Consider the following 23,276-nt stretch of genomic DNA (forward strand, 5'->3'; position numbering starts at 1 on the left):
AGTTGTTTTCATCAAGGTAGGTAGCATGGTAGAACTGACACAAGAGAATATTACAGCACATGGCAAAGGAATTCTGCTGCTCTTCAACGATGCTTCTAGGTGTTTGGTAGCTTTGCCTTTAAAATGTTCAAGGAAAAAGCCAACAGTGATAAAGAATTACATTTACATGTATTTAGGTTTATATTCTTATTCACAAACAATGGGGACTTTGTATCTTCAAACAGTAACACATTATAATGTGAGCCAAATACTTTATCTTGAGTTTCTGCATAGATCATCCAACAATATGAGAAAATGTCACTGTATTCATTTAAAATAGCTATCTGTGAAATGTGTGTTACCATATTTTGCTTGGGGCAATATATTTCCATGGTTTATGAAATTATTAATTCTCATTAAATTCTAATGATCCCGTCTGAAAAGAGCAGAACTAATTAACTGCTGCATTAGAGTTATTACTTACTCCTGATGAGGACTGTAAATGTTTCTAGTGAAAGTTTTCTGAACCACAACTCCTAGCCTTACAAGGAAAATTCACCATTTAGCAGCTTATTCTGTAACAGTAAAATTACCAAGTACTAACAGCACCCATGTAGCCTCTGAGACTGAAGTTTTGCACCCTGAAACAAATATTTTCCTCCTTTTACAAAGAGAAGAAAATGAAACTCATTCTGGTGGGAAAGATCTGCAGAACCTGCATCAGACAGATGATGTCTACTTGAGGCCAACACCTCTAGAGGAACTAGTTATTTAATCTCTTTGAGGATTTGGGCTGCAGTGACTCTGTACCTCTTCTGTCACTTGTAAAACCAAAATAACCTTGCTACTTCACCTGAAGGCTGTGAAAAATGTGCCTTTGAGGTACTCACATGCTGTGTCTGTTGGGGTTTCAGCCCTGCCCCACAGGACAGAGGCAGAGCTGTGAGCAGCAGCAGTGCCTGCAGAGCAGCACCGTCCCCCCAGTGTTTGCACACTGGGCTAAAGTGTTCAGCACAAACTGGTAATTTTAAGAGGATACATGGTCATCTCCATAATCAAAAATGGGATCTGCTTGAAGATCATCACAGCTGCAAGAGGTGAATTCCTGACATATGCTAACGACAGGTAAAATAGCTCCAGCAGCTCTCAGCACTGTCAGAGTCAAGATCACAGAGACCCAATGAGATGTCAGCTTATACCGGTGAAAATGAAGGAGGAAAAGCATTAATCAGAGCTGATAAGAAAAGCCTGCTGACTGAAACAGCAAAAAAAATGCGACAGTGGCATTCATAACCACTTACTGTACAAACATTCACATGTGGGAAGATTTTAAACAGACACATGTAAAAATCTCCCATGATAGGGCTGTATGCATATCCGACCGCAGAACTGGAACAGAGTTTATTATTACTACTACAACAACTCTGACCAAGAGCTACTCCAGACAATTATCAAATATTTTCATCCATCCGGTAATAATTAAAATATAGAAATATTAGTTAATGAAATTGAAAAATGTATTACTTTTGTGAGCTATTACATTATTTGCATACAATGAATAAATTATTTTTTAAATTATTTTCTCAGCTTCATTATTAAAACATTTTTCAAAGCTTGATTTTTTGAGTTTCGGGGGGATTTTTTTCAGGGTTTGCTCTCTTCCAGAAAAGGGCTGAATTTTTTACAGAACTTATATAGTTCTTAAAATGTTCCCTAGATAGTAAACACATTTTTTTTTTTAACATTCAACTCCTATTACTGGCCAATAAATACCTCAGTTTGCAAAGGCTTCTGCCCAAACACAATTTTTATAATGGTCATTGATATGTTTGGAAAAGATCAAAAGTTAGATTTACAACCTAAATTGGCAAATATACACTGTATTTTGACTCATTCTATGCCAGTCTCTGCTATTTAAGCACTGAGGTTTGGCTGAGAGTTTTGGATGCTTCTCTACAATAAACAAATACAAGCTGAAAGACTGACTGCTCTGGAAACACCAATACCTTTTCCTTTGCTATGTCATCCCTTTCAGCCACAGTAATTACAAGATCAATTCTTAAAATTAGCCCCTTGTTCCAATCCCTTGAAAAAGGTTTTGCCAAACATCTGCAGTTGCAACATTTGACAGCACAAGCTTTTCTCAAACACCTCAACCTTCCCTGCTTCTCTTGGTCTCCACACGCAGTCGGCATCTGAGGAAGGCACCTGATTCACTGTTTGGGACAATCCCACTAGGTTAGGGGTCAACAGCACTTTGTTCATTGATGGTCCACACCGAGGTGCTTTTTGGGTCCCAAGGCAACTGCACAAGGAAGCATCTCTAAGCATGGAAATTCTGAATTATTTGAATTTTCGCAGGAACAGCAGCAGCAATAGGACCTAAACCATCCTCACATCCATCAAATTGGACTCCTCTGTGCAAGCAAGCATTGCGCACAGCCCCAGGCTCAGCAGCTTCCTGGGAGAGGCATCAGCATTCCTTGGGGAGACCTGGCTCCATCACCCACACCAGCACAGTGTTTCCACCACCCACATGCTCCCTGGAGAGCTGTGCCACTTGCCAAGAGCTTCCAAAATAGCAAATTCCCAACCCATAATGTTAGAAGCTTTTGAAAACATTTGCAACCAATTTTACAGTTAATTAAACCCAGATTTGCTCTATTCAGTCATTTGTTCTATAACTTTTAAATCTTTTTTTGGTTTACAGTTTAGGGTTTTTTTCTAAGTCATGTGCAAGCTTTAGCTGTAAATAGGTTAATTGCAGCTCTGATCTTCCTCCAGCATCTGACAGTAAAGACAAACAGTTTTCCAACACCCAGGCCTAACATGGGTCACGGCATTTCAAGGTGGGATCAGTCCCATGCTGCTGCCAGCAGAGAATCCCATGCCAAATCATACAGCTAGTAAATAGCATGGCATCGATTCCTCAAAAATTTCCATAGCAAGAGTTTTAGGAAAAGATCCAAACAGCCCATGAGTAAATCTCACAGAGCGGGTGAAACCTTTACAGTTGCCATGTATTTCGAATGGCCTTTCTCTCACAAATGGTTGCAGTCTACAAATCCAAACCTAGCTTAAACAAACTCCATATGACACAAAGTTTGAAGCTCTCTTCTCTCCTCTGCTCAGAACAAATGTAGGAAAATTGTATGACACAAAATCGTCACTTATATTTTCTCAAAAAGACAAGAAATGCTTTTCTTTTAAAATTAATAATTCTACCAAGATAGACAAATAAGAGTCGTAAGAAAAACTCTCTGGCTTGAGTTTCAAGGAAGTTTTCTCCTGATTAGAGATCTCCTGTCTTCAGAGCACTTTCTCTGACTCCAAAGCAGCATCACTTATGACTCTTGGGCATGCAAATAAGGAAATCTCAGTTAAAATGAAGCTTCTGCTCACCAGAGACCAAGTATTATTGATTTTCTTCCTTTCTTTGCTCAATGAATAGAAGACCAGATTTTAAAAACATTTGGGAAAAAAATTACCTATTTAAAAACAGTGAATTGTAAATATCAACACCAAAACGACAGCCATGTCTTGCCTTTGTTTCTGCTCAGTGCTATAATTTTGTTGAGAGTGGAGTGATCCACATTCACTTAATAAGGTCACAGAAACACCACTGTGCCTTGAAGAGCAACTGGGATCAGAGATATCCTCAGCAGCTGTGAGCATCTCTACTTAGCCCTAGCCCTGGACAAAGGAAATCATGCTACAAAACCTAAGGTAACCAAGTGCACAAAATGCTGGTATGTCCCAGAGACAGACAACAAGTGCCATAGGAGCTATAGGTTCTCCTTTGCAGAAAATAATGCCTGATTTATCTAAGAGACGTGTGAATTTATGTCCAGTAAAGTGAAAAATCATTACATGAACGCAGGTAAATTATCTGCCTGGTCCTGAAAGCAAGAAGTGATTCATTTATTCCTATAACAGATACTAGTAAATCCCATTTATGCATTAGAATTATCTCTGTGCCTTAAACAAACTTTTAGAAAAGCTTTCCTAGGTAGCACCCCATAAAGTGAACTGTTGGAAATTTCATTTCTGATATAAAATAACCCTTCTGGTCTGTAGTACCTTCAAATTGTTATTAGACAATTGTTATTATAATTCTTAAAAGAACCCACTCTGCAGTTCCTTGAAACAATAATATCAGTATCATCTACCATCATCTGCTGCTGCTGGTAGCAGACCACGGGTAGGAGCACAGATGCCCATGAGTGTCTGGCTTGAAGGCCAAAGCACCATCCAGACAGTCCTGCCTGTAACAACAACCAGGATGAGATTTCCCAGACTCCATCCAAGCACTCAGGATCAGAGACAACTTGTCAGTCATTACACACACTGGAGAAAATGCCTGCACTGAAAGCACTGCTGCATTCTAGCAGTTTTCTTTCCTCAATAGCACATTCTAACAGCTGCTTGATTTTTCAATAGTTGTCTGTATTCTGCAAAAAACACCTGTGTCTTTTAGGCAAACCTGCACCACACACTAATAGACCAGCAGTATGAGTCAGATACAATCCCAGCTATCTGTGTAAGTATCAGCCATTCACTTCATAGTTGGACTAGATGATCCTTGTGGGTCCCTTCCAATTCAAAATATTTTCTCTGTGTGTGTGTGTGTGTGAAGTCTGACCACATATACAGCAGCTTATGTAAAGTGTGCAGGATATACAAAATCCACATCATTCAAAAATATCACCACAATCTTGATATAAATTAAGATCCACAACTCTGTGCATCCAAGACTCCAGCTTAAATAAGAGTCTTATACAAGGATTAGACTCGCAAATTCTCCTTCTTCCTCTCATCTGAGGAAGTGTGCAGGGCTAGAGGTGAGTCATATAGAGGGACGTTTAACCTAAAAAAAAAAAAGGAAACCTGCAGATCCTGTATCCAGAATAAATATATTATGCCACTCTCAGAAACATTCCCTTTTTGAACCTGTTCCAAAATTCACCAGAACTCATACTAGTTTTTTCTTGAGTTGCTTTCTGCATCAGTGAGACTCCTGACCTCACACACAGCCACTTTCCTCTTTGACATTTTGACATCATCATTTAAAGGCTGTTGTTATCATGGCAGGTTCTTTACAGCTGAAACAAAGAAACGGTATGGTTTTACTTCTTAGGAAGAACATTTACTGAATATCCTGTAACCAGTCAACTCCTAATCTGTGGAAACCAATGGCTTATGTTCTGGAGAAGTCAAAGGATTTGTGGCTAGTTACTGTACAAATCAAGGAGAAGGAAGAAGCATATAGAGCTTGTCGCTGAAACTAACAGTGACTGCAATTAAAGGTGAATGAAAGCAGTGACACAAAACAAGAATCACCAAAGAATGGAGTACTAGGTAAAAGAAGAGGTAGAATGTGCCCTGTTCTTAAAGAGAAAAGTATTCATATTGGCCTCAAGCTGCTGACCCAGATGCCCCTGTACAACAGATTATGTATTACTGAAACCTGTTTTAATTCCTGCTTAATGAATAAGAATTCTACCATTCTTCAAACACAGCTTTAGTATGTTTTTGTCCTATATTATTTTGGATTCTGGTTTTAATCAATGAAAAAAACTATTAGATTTTGAAAAGTAACTAACAGTTTTAATGGGACATGCAGCATGAAGTACTGTTTCCTGTTAATTCAGACTATTTTTTCCAGTTTCCTTTTTCCATTTTTCCAGTTTTCAAAATGTTAACAATTTCTATCAATCAGATACATGCAGAATTCAAGTTGCTGAACTAATTTTAAATATTTTATTTTAAATGAAGTAAATTTACATTTCTATAAACCTGAAAACAATAAAACAAGATTTTCTGCAAAGTATCTCCAGAAATCATTCTGGCTCTTTCAGGTCCATTTTTCTTGTTAATAAGTTAAAGGCATTATGAACTAATTTAAATGTAACCAAACTAAAATTAATATCTAATTAACATTGCTAAAATTAACATTGAGTTCTCATCAAAACTTCAAAATTAGTTTTTTTAAAAGCATTGTATTTTTAAATTTCAAAGTTATATTTAAAAGCAAGCACAAGAAATTCAAACTGTAGACAAATGCAAAACCATATTCATTCATGAATATATTATTTCCAACAAGAACAGGTAACGTAATTCTATAATTGTATTTTTAGGTTAACTTTTAGCAGCATTGCTGCTCTTAACACTGAAATAGTGTCTGGAAAAATTTATGTTGACATTCATAATTAAAACATTTCATGAAAATGTTGATTTTTGATTTTTGTCACACTGTTTGCAGACGCTCTGATAAAAAAAAAAAAAAATCTAGAGAAAATGACTGCTTACTCTATTGCTCTTCAGTATGTTTAATAACTGCATTTCTGAGTGCTGTCATATAGCCAGACATACAGAAGCTATGAAATGCACTTACAATTTATTGCCTATAATTAATTACACTCACAATCCTTTACAAGGAAAAAATTGTACCAATAAAATGGAGACCTTATAAAAAGAACTGTATATTACTTTGAAATGACAGACTTCTCTAGCATTTCCACTACTGCATTTTGGCTGAAATCGTCCTTGTTGGAATAGTGAATTCTCTGCCTGGGCCCGTCCCAGCTCTCTCAGGAGCTCTGACTCCAGGCTGGCAGCAGAAGCTGCATTCTTCGGCAGCAAGGTTAGCAACCCCCAGGATTCTCTTGCGAGTCTTGGTATAGCTGTGCTCTTGTGATTTATGGGTTTTTTAAAACTTCAGAGATTGGAATGAACAGATTACATGAAAAATTTAGCTTCCCTTTAACAAAATTAATTTTCAACCTCACTGGAGAAAAAGCTGAAAAATATTTTTGTAAGATCTTGGGGATGCAAAAGACAGATGAAACCAAGAGATTTTCTAGGCTGGCATGTTGGATTTATGTCCTATTTAATATTTTTAATCTTCAGTATTGATGATATTAATAGTGGGGGTTTATGTGAAATGTTAAACACTTCAGAAGAGCAGCCACCCATCAAAGCAAGAAGAACCTTTACAGGTTAGTAGAGCTGAGTTCCTCCTGCATCCCTTTTGTACCCGGCTCCAAAATCCATAGCTTATATAAATCGTTCTGAAACGGGGAGGGGATTAAGCATAGTGAGGGCTTTGTTTGGTGGACTTTTTCAGTGGAAAGCAAAATGGTAGTTAGTATCAACCCACTTATTTGAGAAAGTGAACTGGGACAAGAGAAATCCCCCAAAGCAGGAAATGTGTTTCCCAAATGATTTTTGCCTTTTTTTTTTTTAATCTAATTATAGTTTATTTTAAAATGTGATTCCTAACTCCCCTACTGCAAACCCTGGGCAATCTCAAGCCCTTCACTGTTGTTCTCTTGAGTCTGTAAACAGGCAGAATTAAACAACAGCATCGCTAAGTGCGAACTTTCCCCATTCATCTTAATGGACTGTTAATTATGACCACTTAAATGCCCACAGTGTTAACCCTTTCACCGCTGTCTGCATTTCACCCCAAAAGGCAGTTTATAGATGTTGATTTATCCACAGGCAAGTAGAGGTAAAACTCACCATCGATGCACTGTAAGGTAAACTAAACTATTAATACGGTTGTGAGTATGGATTATGCAGCCCACTGAAAAATATAAATAATCATCTTCAGAAGTTTATTCGTTTCAAGAACTGGAACAAGGGAATGCTTTCAGTGTGAACGCTGCTGTGTAATTGCTTGAGGGTTGTAGAGATTCAAATAGGATGGTGTTGGCTTTGTAGTGCATTTTCACATAGCTGAAAGGCTGGTAAGGTGTAGTTAACTGATTGACATCGCACATCCTAAGCAATGCAGGAATATGTAATGTCAGGATATAACAAGGCTAGTTGACTTTTTATTTTTTTAATTCAGAAATTTTTATAGACCTGTATAAGAAATGAAAACATTTAATTTTAAAAGCTACGTAAATCTCAAAAGAAAAAGATTGTCATAGATTTTATATATTGCTGCCTATAAGCTGATGTGATGAATGGAATTAGCAGGTATGAGAAAATGAATCAATTTTTTGGACACAAATATACATATTTGAAGGGGAACACAAAAATCACAGGGGTTTTGAAGAATTTAACAGAATGGTATTTGGAGTACAATCATGACAGGAATTGTATTTTTAATATTGTATGTACTGCATAATAATTACCACAGCCTTAGGTTCCATTGTCTCCCTGGTTCTCCACATTTCCACTGGCATCCCTGGCTATTTGAGGAAAACCTTACCACCAAAAAGAACCATGGCCATTTCTCTGTCACACCATAGATTTTTCAGTCATTCCTTCCATCAGATCCTACGGTTGCTCCACGCTTGCACAAATCCCAGCAACTGGGGGATGTGCAGTAAGCTGGCTAGCACTGGGCAAAGTAAGAGCTCACAACATTTATAACATGCAAGCCCCTCGTACATACTTTCTCAGCCTGTGCTGGTGATTACAGACTCCGCCACTGCAGCGCCACTGGCCACCCATGCAATGCAGATACTCATTTTTGCAGCATAACTGTAGTTTCCAGAGTCCATGAAACAGCCAACACGCCACTCCACAACGATTAGAAAACAACAACGGATCTGCCAAGTAAAGCAACTCTGAACACATAAACCATTTTCCAAAACCCAGAGAACCCAACAACTATTTGTGCTCAAGTGTGCTCTCTGCTCTCCCCATTTAAGCACTTTAGAGTATCAATTATTTTTTTTTTTAATAAGAAGTAGTTGTAAATGAGCAGTCAGGCCCATGTGGTCAGCACATAACGCCGGCAAGAACAACAGTACGTGGGCTGATGCATTGGGTCTACCACCACTCTCGAGACCCCCCTGATAGTTACCATAGAGATAGTAGGAGCCACAAAGAGCTTCGATCACATTACTGGCTGGGAGGGGGTCAATTTGTATGCGCGAGCCCTGCTGGGATTGAAAGAATGCAGAGGAGGACAGGAAAGATAATAGAGAGAAAAATAAGTGAAGGGAGAATACAAGAAATGAGAAAAATGGACGAAAGAAAAAAGGAAAGGGGGCAGGGGGAGATGGGAGACTAACCAAAGGGAGTGAGGGTCCTCAGAAATAAAAAATCCAGCAGAGAGATCAAGGGAAAATGAAGAGAGAAGGAAAGAAAATATGAGCGAGAATATTCATCTTGTGCAGACAGCACTCGTGTTGCTGCCTGACAGGAACTGCTGCTCCAGAGGAGCTAAGCCAGTAGCACAGCCAGCTGCAGGAGCAGCGGGGATGAAGGGATGGATGGATGGATGGATGGATGGATGGATGGATGGATGGATGGAAGGATGGATGCTTGCACACCAGAAAAACTGCTCCAAACACACAGTGGTGGAAGGAGATGGGATCACGGTGAGGGGGGGTTGCTTTCATATCCCAGATAGGAACATCATGAATCTGTCGCTGACTGCACCAGTACCACAAGAGCAAACAAGTTTCTTTCTTCTTTGTACTCCTCAACCAAGGGCACTGAGGGCTCAGGGCAGGACAGCTTTTGCCTCTAAAAGCTGTGACTGCCTGGGCTGGTGGGGCTGGAGCTTCAGCAAATGCTCTGAGTCTCTGTGAGAGCCATGGCAGCCTCCACAGCCCCAGCTGCCACCTGCAGACAGCACCTCAGTCTATACTCCAGAAAGGCTGAGAAGAACATTTTGAATAACTAATTAAATCAGCAGAATATCCCAAATACCAAACTCGGGAAACAATCCCCTAGAAATGACTGTGACCACTGTAATAAGAGGACAGTGTTGTTGCAAAAATCTGTTGCTCCTCTGCAAGTTAGCAAAGTCAGGGAGAGAGAGATTCAATACATAACTAATAACAGTTACAGAAAAAAGTCTTATTTGGTGGCATGTTCATCAGCTCTGTACCTCCCAAGAGATAGGGGCAACACAGAATGCCCTGCTTTGGTGGTCTCATCAATGCCAGAGCACTGCTTCATGCCACAGCAGCTCACCTGGCAGTTCTTCTCAGGATACACACAGCTTCACAGCCTCGTGCTGGTACCCGCTGTCAGTGATGGGATTTCAGTTTCCTGGCAGAAGAATGCCCCAGAGGCTGTCAGAGCAGCAGACTGCTGCACCATACTGAAGACTCATGGCTGAGTGACAGGAGAATTTTTCCTGGGGAGAATGATGATCTGCTGAGTTTTTCTAAAATACACCTTTTTTTCTTAGCGGCAGCATCACAGTACTCCTAACCTTCAGGGCCATCCCACTCAGCCCTGTGAGACCAAGACAACATACCCTACATTCTCTTAAGGCGAAACAGATTTAAATATGCTCAGTGAAAATCAGCACGGATTTCAGAGATAATCCCCAATTGCCGTCAGTAGCACCCAGTGGCCCAGCTGCAGTACCATGTGCTCAGTATACATTGACCAGACTAGAACTGAACATGAAGGTGGGTTGTTTTTCTTTAATGAACCACTATTGGTTTTCTATCATTCCACTTTTCAAACCAACTGCCAAACTGACCATAAATTAGATTTCTCCCTTGCATATTACCACCAAAGTCAAGTTACCCCTGAGAGCAACAGCATTGCCTTTGAGTTAAAAGCACACAGATGTCTGAGTAACAGTAAAATTACTGAAGTATGTAAAAGCCTTTAGAAATGCTGTAAAGCAGCTTTTCCATATATAACAGTGTCACCATTTTAAGTCAAATACATTGTGATTTTAGCTTGAAAAGCCCTCCAAAGCAACACAAACTAAATTGAAAACACTTTCAGTTCAGAGGAACATACTCGTTATATAAAGCTGTAAACTAAGAAAAATGACATGTATAAAACTGTGAAGTGCCTTTGTAGAAAAACCCGAAGAGTTTTATGTACAAGTTTCCAAACTGTCTTATGCATTAGAGCTCCTATCTTTTTTAATGCAATTTTTAATACAGAATCATTTTAAAAAGAGACAGTGTCAGCCAAGCCACAGATACACTCGAAGATTTCAAAGCCTTTTTTCCAGTCCTTCCTTTATCACCACTACATGTGTAGAGAGGGAATCCTCCAGTCAGCCAGTCCAGTAGTTTCTATCCAAGCCCAGCCCAGCCCGAACAGCCTCAGGCTGCTGAAGTCATTAAGATTTTTATGAACATCTACTAGCCAGATGAGTCCTCATTTCCAAATCCCTAACAATTTTTTCCACTACAAGAATACTTTCCAAAAGCTGGGTAATAGGCCCCAAACAGTTCTTTCAGCACTTACGTGAACTGGAAACTAAAAAAAACATCCAGCAGGTAATTTTTACAAGTCTCTTAAATCTTGAAAATGAGGCTATTCATTTTCTAATAATAAATCTTTACTGCAGATAATCTTATCTTCTTTCCACAATAAACTCCTAATTATTACCTTTCCAGCCAGCATATCTGTGATTTTAGAAGCGTGTGACAGCAGTAAAAGCAAGTGCTGGATTTTAGGATTGAAAAGAAGGGACTAGTTAGGTTAGGCATACAGAATATCCTTGATTTTTAAGCTCTGAACAACATGATATAACGGAACAAGCTACAAGCTGTGAGTGAACTATTCATAGGAGAGAAGTCAAGCTCAGCCACGGCTGCCGGCTCTGGGGAAGCTCCATCTTCTGTTTGACCAGACCTGCGCTGCCCAAAGGAAAATGAAAGAGAAGAAGTCCTTTATTTTTTTCTATTTCCTAATTTTAAGTTAGATCCGGTCAAACCTGGAATTCGTTTACTAAATACTAAAGGCAAATGAATAAAACATTTTTGCAAATATTTGTCTAAACTCAGAACTTTGCACATCATTAATTACGAGTTTTATCTCTCATTTATACTGGAAGTACCTCAGGGCTGGCAACCCTGTGAGGCCCAGCAGTACCAAGCACAGTGTATTTTGTCACAGCACAGATCTTTTCTGAATCAATTCTACTCTGCTGAGGCTAAGCAAATTATGGTGAGTACCTACAAAGCTAATTTTTGAGTTTCAGAATATTTATGTCACCCAAGAAAAAAAAAAGTCAGAAAAAGTATTTCCTTACATAAAACCGAAGATGTGAATTTTGAATATCAGCCACTTGTCACTGCCTATTCTCAATCGAACCACAGGAGAAGAAATATTTAGAGAAGTGATCTGAAGAACACATCTGTCTGAGAAAACCAGAAATGTTTGCAGGGAAACCTGTAAAGTGAAAAGGAGACCAAAAATGATCACTCTAATTGTGCCATTTTACTGCATAGCTTTACAATCATTTTCTAAACAGTAAAAGGGATTTAGCTGCATTGACTTTTAAGAAGGTATACTTAAAACCAGCATCCTGCTTGTTAAACCAACTATTCCTTACCAATATATGCACTACTCTAGCAAGCACTTAATAGTTATTTGCAGAGCCTGATGTGCCAATGACCCAACAAGAAAATAAAATAACCAGAATTTCCAGTCCATTCAGAATAAATTGTAAAATCACCAGTCTCTTGGCCTCAGTTATTTGGAAATGCCCAAGTACTCCTTGCCTTTCTGAAAGGTGTAGATACAAATATTCCCACAATTTTCCCCATCTGTTTAACTATGAAGGTGCAATTTAACTCTCAGGTTTTACCACCAAAGCTATGATGATGACAAAGGAATATAATACTTAACAGAAAAAGCAGTCTGAACCCATCTCATGTAATGATGCTTTAAGTGCATTAGGGCAAATGAACTCTATGAATCAAAGTTTTATTCTTTACAGCAAAAGTACTAAACTGTTATTTCTCTTCCTGTTAAAACATTTGTTTTGGGTAAAATAAATATTTTGTGTAATCATTAAAAATAATTTGTAATTAATTTATAACTTATAAATTAAAGTATTTATTTTATTTATTTCTACAAAATCTCTTTGTCCTTCACATCTGAGGGACAAAATATAGTGTTATATCTCCTTGGTACTTCTTTGCACCCTGTTTCCTCCCTGGAACCCTACATACCTTTCCCACATAAATCGGATTTTCATGACATTTAAATGCAGTTCCTTTCAGCAAATGTGACACAGCTTTCCTCTTTGGGCCCTATAGCAGTCCCCAGCGGTATTCAATCTAGCTGAAATTTTCCTGTTTCCTAGATAACACTAACAATTTGAGCTGAGTGGTGCTTTCATTTTTAGAACAGGACCTGGCCTTTAAGAAGCTAGTGCCTGCTTTTCGAAGTTATTGTTTCTAGTCTATGCATTTTTTTCTCACAAATATGAGTCAGTAGTTTTAGCCTTTGATGGAGCTTGTAATTTGCATTTTAGTAATTTTGCTCACTCTGCTTTTTACAAATTCTTTGGAGATTCCTGTGTGCTCCTATTGTAAAAAAAATAACCAGGAAGCTGCTTGATTTCATAGTGCCTTTTGATCCAAATAGTCTCATGAAATGCTGTACAAACATCAGGATGCCTATAGAGCAGATGCTAAATATATTTTCATGTATCAATCCACGGGGGAGAGTGGCACTGAGAAATTAAAGCAAAAATGTTCAGATACAGAAAGTAAAGCTGTAGCAAGGTGCTGAAATCAGGAACTGCACATGCAGCAACTCAAAATTTCCTTGAAAAATTATAAACTTTAGTAAGAACAATACCATTCTCAATACAAACCTTATCCTTAAAAATTAGGATTAGGACTGCTGCCCAAATTGACATTAAAGAAATCAGTAAGTGAATAAAATTAAGCAGTTCTGCCTTGAAATCCTATTCTTTAATCTTCAGACAATGCTCTCCAGCCACCCCTGAATTATATTTTTTTCAGCTGTCTTTGTTTTTAAAGTGCGTTGTTTCTGCTGAGCTTATCTGTGAAGGAATAGGTCCAAAGTAAGCAAACAGCAACGAGGAAAAATATAAAAAAATAATCCCGGGGAAGGAGCCTTTCTGAGCCTGTGTAGCTGAACCACTGACTTATTGTCTCTGCCCTCACCACATCCCCCACTTTAGTCGGTGTTCCTTTGTAAAAAAAAAAAAAAAAAAAAAAAAAAAAAAAAGGAAAAAAAAGGAGAAAGAAAAAGAAAAAAAATTTGTGAAGGCCTAACCAGCATAAACAGACTTAGAATTCATAGGGGGGAAAAAGAAAAAGCAGGGGGGAAGTTATTTTACACTTATATGAAAACAAAAAGCATCTGAAATCAGCATGTTGTATTTGTTTTCACCATCAGTTTGAATGAGGGGGGGAAGGAAAGAAAAAATAAAGACAGCTGTTAACCCATTTTAGTAGAAATGGAAAAAATCCCGGGGACTTTCTAAGCCTAATTTCAGCCTAGAGTGATTTTTATGGCCAAACAATGAATCCTTAGAATAATTGGTTCATATCATGAATACACAACAAACTCTGAATCCAGGGCCTGATTCAATTTCCAGGCTAATCGGTAGGAATACCTCCTTTGACTTTGGTGACGGTAACAACGTACAGTATCATTAAAAATAAAAAATCTTTACCAATGTGTTCTGGGTGAACACAGACCAATTGTTTCTTTATGTTGCATGAGCTCTAAGAGTGTTTTTGGAGCATTACATGTGACTTATGTCGATGCAAACAAATCGATATAAATCGTGGGTAAAAAAAGCACCATTACTTAGAGAGGTACTAAATTTCCAGACCACAGTATTCAGATTATGATTATTTATTGCCATTGTAGGTAGATGAAAGGCTGTGGCGTCCCTTCCAATCTCACTTCGTACCAGCTGAATTCTGCGAGAGGGATGGTGTTAGAAATGGAAGGCTACAGTAATGTTAACTATGCTGTTTCCCTCCAACATCCATTTTGTTCCAAAGAAACACTTGCCAGAGATTAAAATATTCAAGATGGCTGTTTTCTGCACCCTTTCTGCGGAGCTCTACAGTTTTTCATCTTTCCAGTACTCCGGCTCCCCGTCTTTATTGAGACCATGAATATTTTATTCCCCATCTTATCAGCCTCCCGAGTCATTAAATATTGGCCAAAGTTCAAAGGGGGTTTGCTTCACAGCCGCCTCGCCCCCAGCCCGGACACCGCGCAGCCCTGCGGACGCCGCTCCCGCACGGCCGCTCGCCGCCGGCCGGGACACCCCCGGCGGAGCCGCGCCCGGCCCGGGAGAGGCTCGGCCGGGGCAGCGCCCGGACCGCGGCTGCTCCGCGGGGGCGGTGGAGCCCGCGCCCCGCACCTGGCCTTCCGCGCGTCCCTCCCGGGCGGACACGGAGCAGCTGCGGGGCGGGGCGGCCGCGGGGCCGGGGGGGCGGCGGGGCCGCGGTTCCGCTGCCGCCGGCGGCCGCAGGGGGGTCCCGGCTCGGCGCGGCCCTGCCTGCTGGCAGGAGGCAGAGGGAAGCCCCAGCCAGGGGAGGGGGCGGCGCGGATCCGCCCGGCTCCCACGCACAGCCCACCTCTCCCCTGGGGCTTCCCGTAGCGGGGGGAGAGTTCTTTTGTGCCCGCGTGTCCCCGTGTGTTTGAGTGTCCCGAGCAGCGGCGGAGGTCGGCTCGGGCCGGGGGGCGCCAGCACTGCGGGCAGCCGTGCCCTCCCCATCCCCCAGGGCTCCGCTAGACGCGGCGGGAGGGGTCCTGCACCCGCGGGGAGCGCCAGGCTCCCCCAAGCCCCCCGTCCCGCAGGGCCGGGCCACAGGAGGCCGGCGGTGGCTCCCCCTCCACGGCGTGCGGAGCCCCCGGGCTCTGCCCGCGGCGTGGGACCGCGGCAGAGCTGTCCCCTCTGTCCCCAGCTCTGTGTCCGCCGGCCGCCCCCAGCCCCGCGTCCCCGTCCCATCGCTGCGCGAACAAAGAGCCGCAGCGCGTTGCGGGCTACTGGGGTTTATCCAGGCATTGGGGATGCCAGGCTCAGACAACCGGCAGTCCGCTGGTTCTGGGTTCTCTCGGACATATCGACAGCTAGTCTTCCCCAGATACCTTAGAAATTGCTTGGAATATCGGTTGGAAATATTTACTCTGAAACGTATCTCGGTGTTTGTTAAGATGTCACTTTGAATATGTCAAGTCTTTTTCCTAAAAGCATCAGATGATGTAGTCCCCCATTACACTTAAAACAGCATCCTAGACTGCATATAGATAAATGGATTAAGGCAAGAACCGGCTGGTTTGTCTGGGTGCATCACACAGCTACGAGAAGCTCTTTTCATGGCTGAGAACTGAAAGCTTCACTGACCTCTAAAAAAATTTTACTTCATACAAAGAAAGCTTCGATTCCCTATCTAGTCCGAAAAATGTAACAGGTTTCCCGTTCTCCACAACCTTAATTGTAATTAGTTAGTGAGCAGATGGGATGAGGCACTTCCCATGCACGAGCCTTCCACTTCTACAAAATGAGTTTATCAAGTGCTGCCTAAACGTCTCTTTGTATTACCGAGCCCATGATGTGCCTTAGGAAGAGCCTCCTCCTGTACACGTGTCGCAGGAACGCCGTGCGGATGCTCACACTCCGCACCTATTTTAACAGGTTTGATGGTGCACTTTTAACACCGACGCGCAGCAACTGGAAGGAGCCTTAACAAACCTCCTAGTCAGCAATAACCACCACTGTAAAACGCATCTGTGACTTGCTAAGGAAAGCAAGAGTTGCTTTGTGGGAGCGGAACCGCCTGTCCTCCCTCATGAACTATCAGTTGGGTAAATTTTAGTTCCTAAATTGTTACTTTTTTTCCAGCCATTGCTGCTTCACACTGGCATGATCAATTTTTTGTTGTTGTCAGTTCCTGTAAGCTCTTGATGCCTGTCTGGTAGTGCGGCGGTCCAAGCACAGACGACTGCAGACTTTCAGATTTCATCTTCTGCGAGGCTTTGCTGGCTGTAGCAGATGCAGGGCTACAGGGCTGAATTCATCCTGCGCTGCAAACAACGTGGAACTATCGAGAAGGGGATTTACCTGTCACCTTAGTTAAAATAAAATTCTCCCGATCAGTGGGAAATATTTACGGGTTAAGTGTGGCTAACGATGTTAGGTGGGAGGTGAGCTACACCTCCCCTGATGCTTAGCACACAGCTTACCAGTTTTTCAAAATGATTTACCGAAATGAAAAAGATGCGGATGACAGGAAAAAAAAAGTGCCATCACACCAACGATTTAGGGTTTACTACTTTCAAAAGATTCTTCGGTGTTTCTAAATACATGTCTTTTCTCCGGTATCTTGGCTAGCGAGGGCCGTATCTTGTCATCGATGGTAAATCAATGGCACAGCCTGACCTTTAAGAGGGCTGTATCCCTTATTCAAACCAGGCGGTTGAACAGAAAGATCTGTGAAATACAGCTTCGCTGGGGAAGGGGCATTTTTAATACGGATCCTGTTTTCTATAAACTGTAAATAGATCCTCGCAGAGCTGGCAGAGGTCGGGCTGGAAGGCAGCCGGATTTCACGCGACCGGAGCGCTCGTTGGAATCGGCTCTCGGGCTCGGATACGGCGAAGGTGCCAACTTCTAATTGACACGTTTAGGCGAAGCTCCCAGCGTAATTGCTTTTAACATTCATTTATGCAAAGCGGCTTCGTGCGGGCAGGGCGAGCCCGGAGCGGCCGCGCCTCCTGCCAGCAGGGAACGGGCCTGGAGCACGTCCCGCCTCGGGCGGAGAGGGACCCGCAGGGCACGGCGGTGTCCCGGTTCTGCCCGCCGGGCCTCGGGGACACGGCGGCGGCCCCGCAAGCGACTCTGCCGCCGGGATCCCGGGCCCCCCGCCCCCGCTTCACCCCGGCTGTGCGGGCTTCGTCCGCCGGGGAGAGACGGGGCCGCCGTTCTGCTCGTTCACACCGCGGAGCGCCGGCGATAGTCGTACCCGGCAGCAATCGCAATAATCCTCCTCGCAAACAGCGTTTGCCCCCGAGCCTCAGCTCCCACCCACGCTGTCCGCTGGCGATCGCCCGAGTGCTGGAGCACCGTGAACGCCTCGCGGAGCAAACCCCCATCGCCCGGCACCATGGCTAATTGTCACCGTGCAGCTCCAAGACGGGATTTTCCTTCGCACCTCCCGCCGCGAGGGCACGGGATGCACAAACTTTTGGGCACTCGGCTCCCCGCCAGCCTCGGGACCGAGCCGGCGGCGCTTGGGGCCGCTCACAGCACCCGCTTCGCCGCGGACAGGGAGCAGTAGGTCTCGTCTGTCCCGCACCCTTCGCCAGGGTACGGAGGGACACGGCCGTCTGGCCCCGCAGGAGCTGGGGCGCCGTGAGCAGGGAAGTCGCTCTGTGCCAGGGCCGAGGGCGGGCGGGCGCGGCCCCGCCGCCGCCGCCGCGCTCCCCGGCGGGGGCCCCCCTGCCCGGCAACACGCGGCGCCTGCAGGGCCGCCGGCGCTAATCTCACATCCTCCCCCGGCGAACACGCACAAAACGACGGCCGGCGGCGGCGCCGAGCCAAAAGTGGAACCCGTCCCTGGGTGGGCTCGAACCACCAACCTTTCGGTTAACAGCCGAACGCGCTAACCGATTGCGCCACAGAGACTCCTACAGAAACCGCCTCTGCCTTGCTGCCCATGAGCTTCGGCGCCGCGCCCTCGCCGCCTCCTCGCCCCTGTCCTGGCGACCGGCGGCCACCACGGACCCGGTGAGTCCGGGCTCCTAAACCTGGTGGAGTGCTGAGAAAAGAGCCGGAACGGCGGTTAATAAAAAGGCTAATTCCCAAAATCGCTGTTCACTGCAGCACTCTTTTTTCTTTTTTTTAGGGAATAAATTCACGTGTCAGAGTTGAAACTACTTCTTCTTGGCAGCTGCTAATTCATGCATTACACATAATAATATATAATAATATCATTCCCAAATATCATGGCAAATTATATAATAATTCCCAAATGTCATGGCAAAATCGCCCTACTAATATATTTTAAAGTTGGTTTAAAGCAACTACAGGGAACAGTTAAATTGTCTAAAACAGGCAGCAGCCCTCTGCATGTATGTAGGTAAAGTATATTTACTGTTCTAAATGACTGAATACAGTCGAGAAGAAAAGCTAATGTTGCTATTATTATTTTATCAAAATCTGCTTCCCACATTACCTTACAGTAAATCTATACCTACAGTTCCGCAAGTACAAAGTTTCACATCCAAACCTGAACAAATGTTTCCCCTTTGCTTTCACATACTGATACTGTTTGAATATCTTTGAAGTCTTACAATATCGGTTGCTTCATATTGTCCCTGTGTCTCCGTGAAGCTCTGCCTGGTAGCTCTTCTGCCCGGTAAAAGCCCTTGGAGCTGAGCAGGCATATGGCACCCACAACACAAGGACAGGTGCTCCCCAAGCAGATGCTGGTTATCTCCTGGTCTCTGCACATCCACAACCAAGAAGTCCCAGCTCACTCCTGAAACCAGGCAGTCTTATATTTTGTACAACGATTTGCTCTTCAGCACTGTTTGACATCATTGCTCAGTCCAGTGAGTAACTCTAGGCTGCCTATTTAGTGATTACAGCTCAGCTTTTCCGATTTTTCCAATACTTTAAAAAGCCCTACCTAAACACCAGCATTATTGCCATACTGCTCTGTTTTCTTTTATTGTGCGTTGTCGGTATCTTACCAACCAACTTATTTTAAAACATGGAGAAGAAAGACAAGATATGTAAGCCCTTAACAGTAATTAAAATAATTATTTTAAAGGCTGATTTTTGGGGCATCATGCCCACTGCTGAATATTTTTCTACCCAGACCTCTGCTATTCTCAGGGTCAGAAGAATCAGTTCACAGGCTGGACCACTTCTGTTTTCTCTGTGTAGGAGGACAAGCAAATGGTCCTGTGATTTTATACACCAGCAAGTTGGTATTTAGTGGAACTAGCAAGACTGCAGTCTGACCAAAGGCCTTACCCACACACCGGTAGTTTGAGTGTGGATTTTGGGCCCCAAAATGTTTTACTTTATACACATGAATATTCACATGAGTTTTAATGAATGTAGACTATTTTCAAACTCTGTGTCTAGAGGCCAGATCTAAAAAGGGTCTTTGCTATGCTGATGCTGAGCTCAAACTCTAATGCTGAGGTGTCTGAGAGGAACACAGGACCTGGCATTAGACATCCAAGGCTGCCTACTCAGTGTGCTGGCACAGTGAAAGGAGTGCTGCAGGTGAGGCTGCAGAGTCACTTGGCACCTTTCTTCTCAGTAGCCTTCCTCACTGAATCTCAGAGTCTTTCATTTAAAGTCTTACAAGGTAAAAAAGAAAATAAAAAGAACATGCACAACAGTAAATGTTACCTCTTCAAGCTTGAAACCCACAGATCAGCAAAAGATCTGAACATGGATGCCTTTGGCTGACTGTTGAAGCACTAACCAGTGAGCCATTGTACCAGGGGGCAACATTATTTATCACTGCTCTGCATATGGAAAAGAGTCCCTATTTAGGTTTCTGACTGTGTCTTCAGTAGAAAGGAAGAGACCAAGTAGTGTTTAAGGCATTAAAAAATGAGAAAAGGGCTGCTACTTCAGATTAATCATCCTCCCTATCACTGTTTTGTTCTTTATTTCTGGACAGCTCTGTTCCTTGATACACTGTTTCTTGTGGATCGTATCTACAGTTGCTTAATTTTTTGCACTGTCTAGTGTATAGAATTTAAATACCATTATTAGATTCACTAGTTATGGATTATAATTTGTTTTATATTTTAACAAAATAAATTTATAATAATATATTATATATTAATATATTAAAATATTATACTATGTAATTTGAACTATTTTATCTGTTACAATATTTGATATCTTACAACATTATTTTATTGTTACTTTTAGATCCATGAACTTAAATGTTCATTGCTATGACATCTGTGACCTTCTTCAGATATAGACTTTGTTTCTTGAACGTCAGAGAAAGTTACTAGAGGACAGAGGTGAATCTGGTATTGTTTATGAGATTTATAAACATACCATATATTCATCTTCTGCTGTTCAAAAAAATAAATCTAGTTATTCACCCAGAACTATTCCTAAAATCAATTCAACCAGATATAGCAGAAACAAAAGAATCCTTCCACTTATATTGCAAAATTACTGATTAACAACTCTATTTCTGCAATTTCACACAGGAAAGGACCATTTTCCCCCAACGAGCACATGCACTGACTTTTTTTATTATCATGTGTTGGGTTTGGTCATTTTTTTGTCAGGTCTCAAGTTACAACTCAGCCCAAACTACAGAAATTCATAGTCAAAAAAAATTTTGGATCAGCTCCCCAGTTTCTACCCAAAGACACTTCTGATTGCTTACTTTGTAGCAGAGGTCTCTAAATGCACAACTTACTGTCCAAAGTTTTCTTGTATTTTTCTTAGAAAAATATGATTCTAGTCCTTACAAGAACCAGGACATTAAGATAAATGGACAGCTAATATAATTCAACATTGCTGTTAGAATTATTACGGGCAGAGAATAAGATTTCCGTGACAAAAGATTTTACTTTATGGAGCTGCAAGCATCAAACCATGGAAAGCATTATTCCTGAAGAAGGATTCAAAAGGTTGGAAGAAGCAGGTGTTGACAGCTTTTTCTTGACTAATTGCAAGACTTCTGTTCTTTTCTTCTTCCAATAAAATGCATTTGGGGGGGGCAGTTGTTTGTATACAGATTTGCTCCTTTTCAGATACAAAGGTGGCTTTACCATATTTTTTTAAAGACTTTATTAACCAAAGACTTCTATTCTTGGGTCTGTTAGTAAAATCACAAAAGTGTTATAACTGAAAGGACACACCTCCAAATAGGATCAACTTATTTAAAAGCAAATAACAAGACTGAACAATAGTATTTTACTGAGCTATTTAGTTTACTTAGCTCTGGCTTCTTATGTCATGCAAGTCACACAAAAGATGGCTAGATGAGAAAATCCAAAAATCGTGGGGTATTGCTAATTGCAGACTGTTGGGTAAACTAAAAGTCAACCATTCTCCCAACCTCCATAACCATGTTTGCCAAAAGGAATTGGCGTAGGCTGCCTGGCTCTGGATCAGGAAACGTATAGTTGCATTTATCTCATGTTCAGGAGAGACAAAAATTCGTTTCAGTGTGACTTGCGACAAAATTAAAGAACAGCTATTGATATTATCAGTGATTTGAAATATAGTTTGCAGATGTGGGGAAAAATACTCCACAAACCAAACCCCAAACCAAATAGAGAGGGCTACATTCTGAATGAATCTTCAGATCTTGCCTGACATACTGTAAGGGGAATTTTGCATTGCCATTCCCTGCAATCTATCTGCTCTGAGTGACTGCTGAAAGGAGTGTAATCATTATGGCAGTCAGTTCAATAGTTTACACACACACACATCCCCCCCAAAAAACCAAACCAAACCAAACCAAAAAAACCACAAACCAAACCAGACCAAACCAAACCAAACCAAAAAAAAAAAAAAAAGAAAATCAACCAAATAAGAGCCACACAGTCTTAAGTAAAAAGAAGAAAATTTTATTGGTATAAGAAATGAGAATATAACACCAAGAAGAGTAATAATGATACTTCTCACATAGCACTTATTTATCTCAAGCACTTCTTATTATCATGTTAAAGAAACTGAGAGATTTCCTGTCCTTGCAGATTTTTTGAACTGCAATACTAAGAATGCTTAAGAGCTCTTAAAATAATAGTGAATATTATGAAAATAATAATAATGAGTCTTATGCAACTGAACTTTAATGTTGTCTTTACATAACACACAGGAAAGCACAGGAATTTCCAGGCTGTGTTTTCAGGAGCAGCAACCTATTTTAGCATTTTCTGAAGTCCAGGATTCAAATTTAAGTTCTAAACATAGGCCTCAGTTCAGGAAAGCAGCTGTATTCAGAGCAATATGAAAGCCTGTGTTAACTTCAAGTACAACCCGATTACTAGCATGGCATAAAAGTCTTTTCTTAAATAGGTTAAATTCCAGGGGGAAAAAAAGGGCAATTTTTAGACTAGACTTAAACCCACTGTTTGTTGAAAAACGAGAAGAGCACAAATTTTGTATCCTTGCAATGCTGAAGGAAGCAAATCTCCTTGAAGGAAGCAAACCTCCTTGGAAGTATGACCAGAAAACATCTACCTCAGTTCTAAGCTATTTTGACCACACTAGTCAGGTTTATATCTGTCTAAGTGCTATAATTCAGCCAGAACACTAATGTTTGAAGGGAAGACAGTGAGAAAGGAAAGCACAAGTAAGCTTTGTGGATCTGGTCCAAACATATCCAAACAGGAATCTGACATGTTTGTCCATGCAGTAATCTGAAGAAACCTGTGCTGACAGGTTTCTGGAGGCCTTTTCTTAATCAGACTGTTTCAAAGAGTAAATAATAAATCAAATTCAGGTATCAGTGCTCTTTTTAGGATGCAAAATATTCTTGTATTGACTTCTACAAAAGCTCTGCATGACAGATGGCTCTGGGGCTCCAAAGAACCATGGAGAAGCCTTTATATTTTAATTT

The 23,276-nt window shown here is 41.7% G+C and overlaps 1 non-coding gene across 1 annotated transcript; it reads right to left on the reverse strand.

Annotated features, from left to right (window-relative positions):
* Positions 1-18,263: 18,263 nt before the first annotated feature.
* Positions 18,264-18,337, reverse strand: TRNAN-GUU. The gene has a single exon. It is a non-coding gene; the product is annotated as a tRNA-Asn (tRNA).
* Between the last annotated feature and the right edge of the window lie 4,939 nt (positions 18,338-23,276).

This window comes from Chiroxiphia lanceolata, chromosome 1 (genome assembly GCF_009829145.1).
Source record: "Chiroxiphia lanceolata isolate bChiLan1 chromosome 1, bChiLan1.pri, whole genome shotgun sequence".
Lineage (NCBI taxonomy): Eukaryota > Metazoa > Chordata > Aves > Passeriformes > Pipridae > Chiroxiphia > Chiroxiphia lanceolata.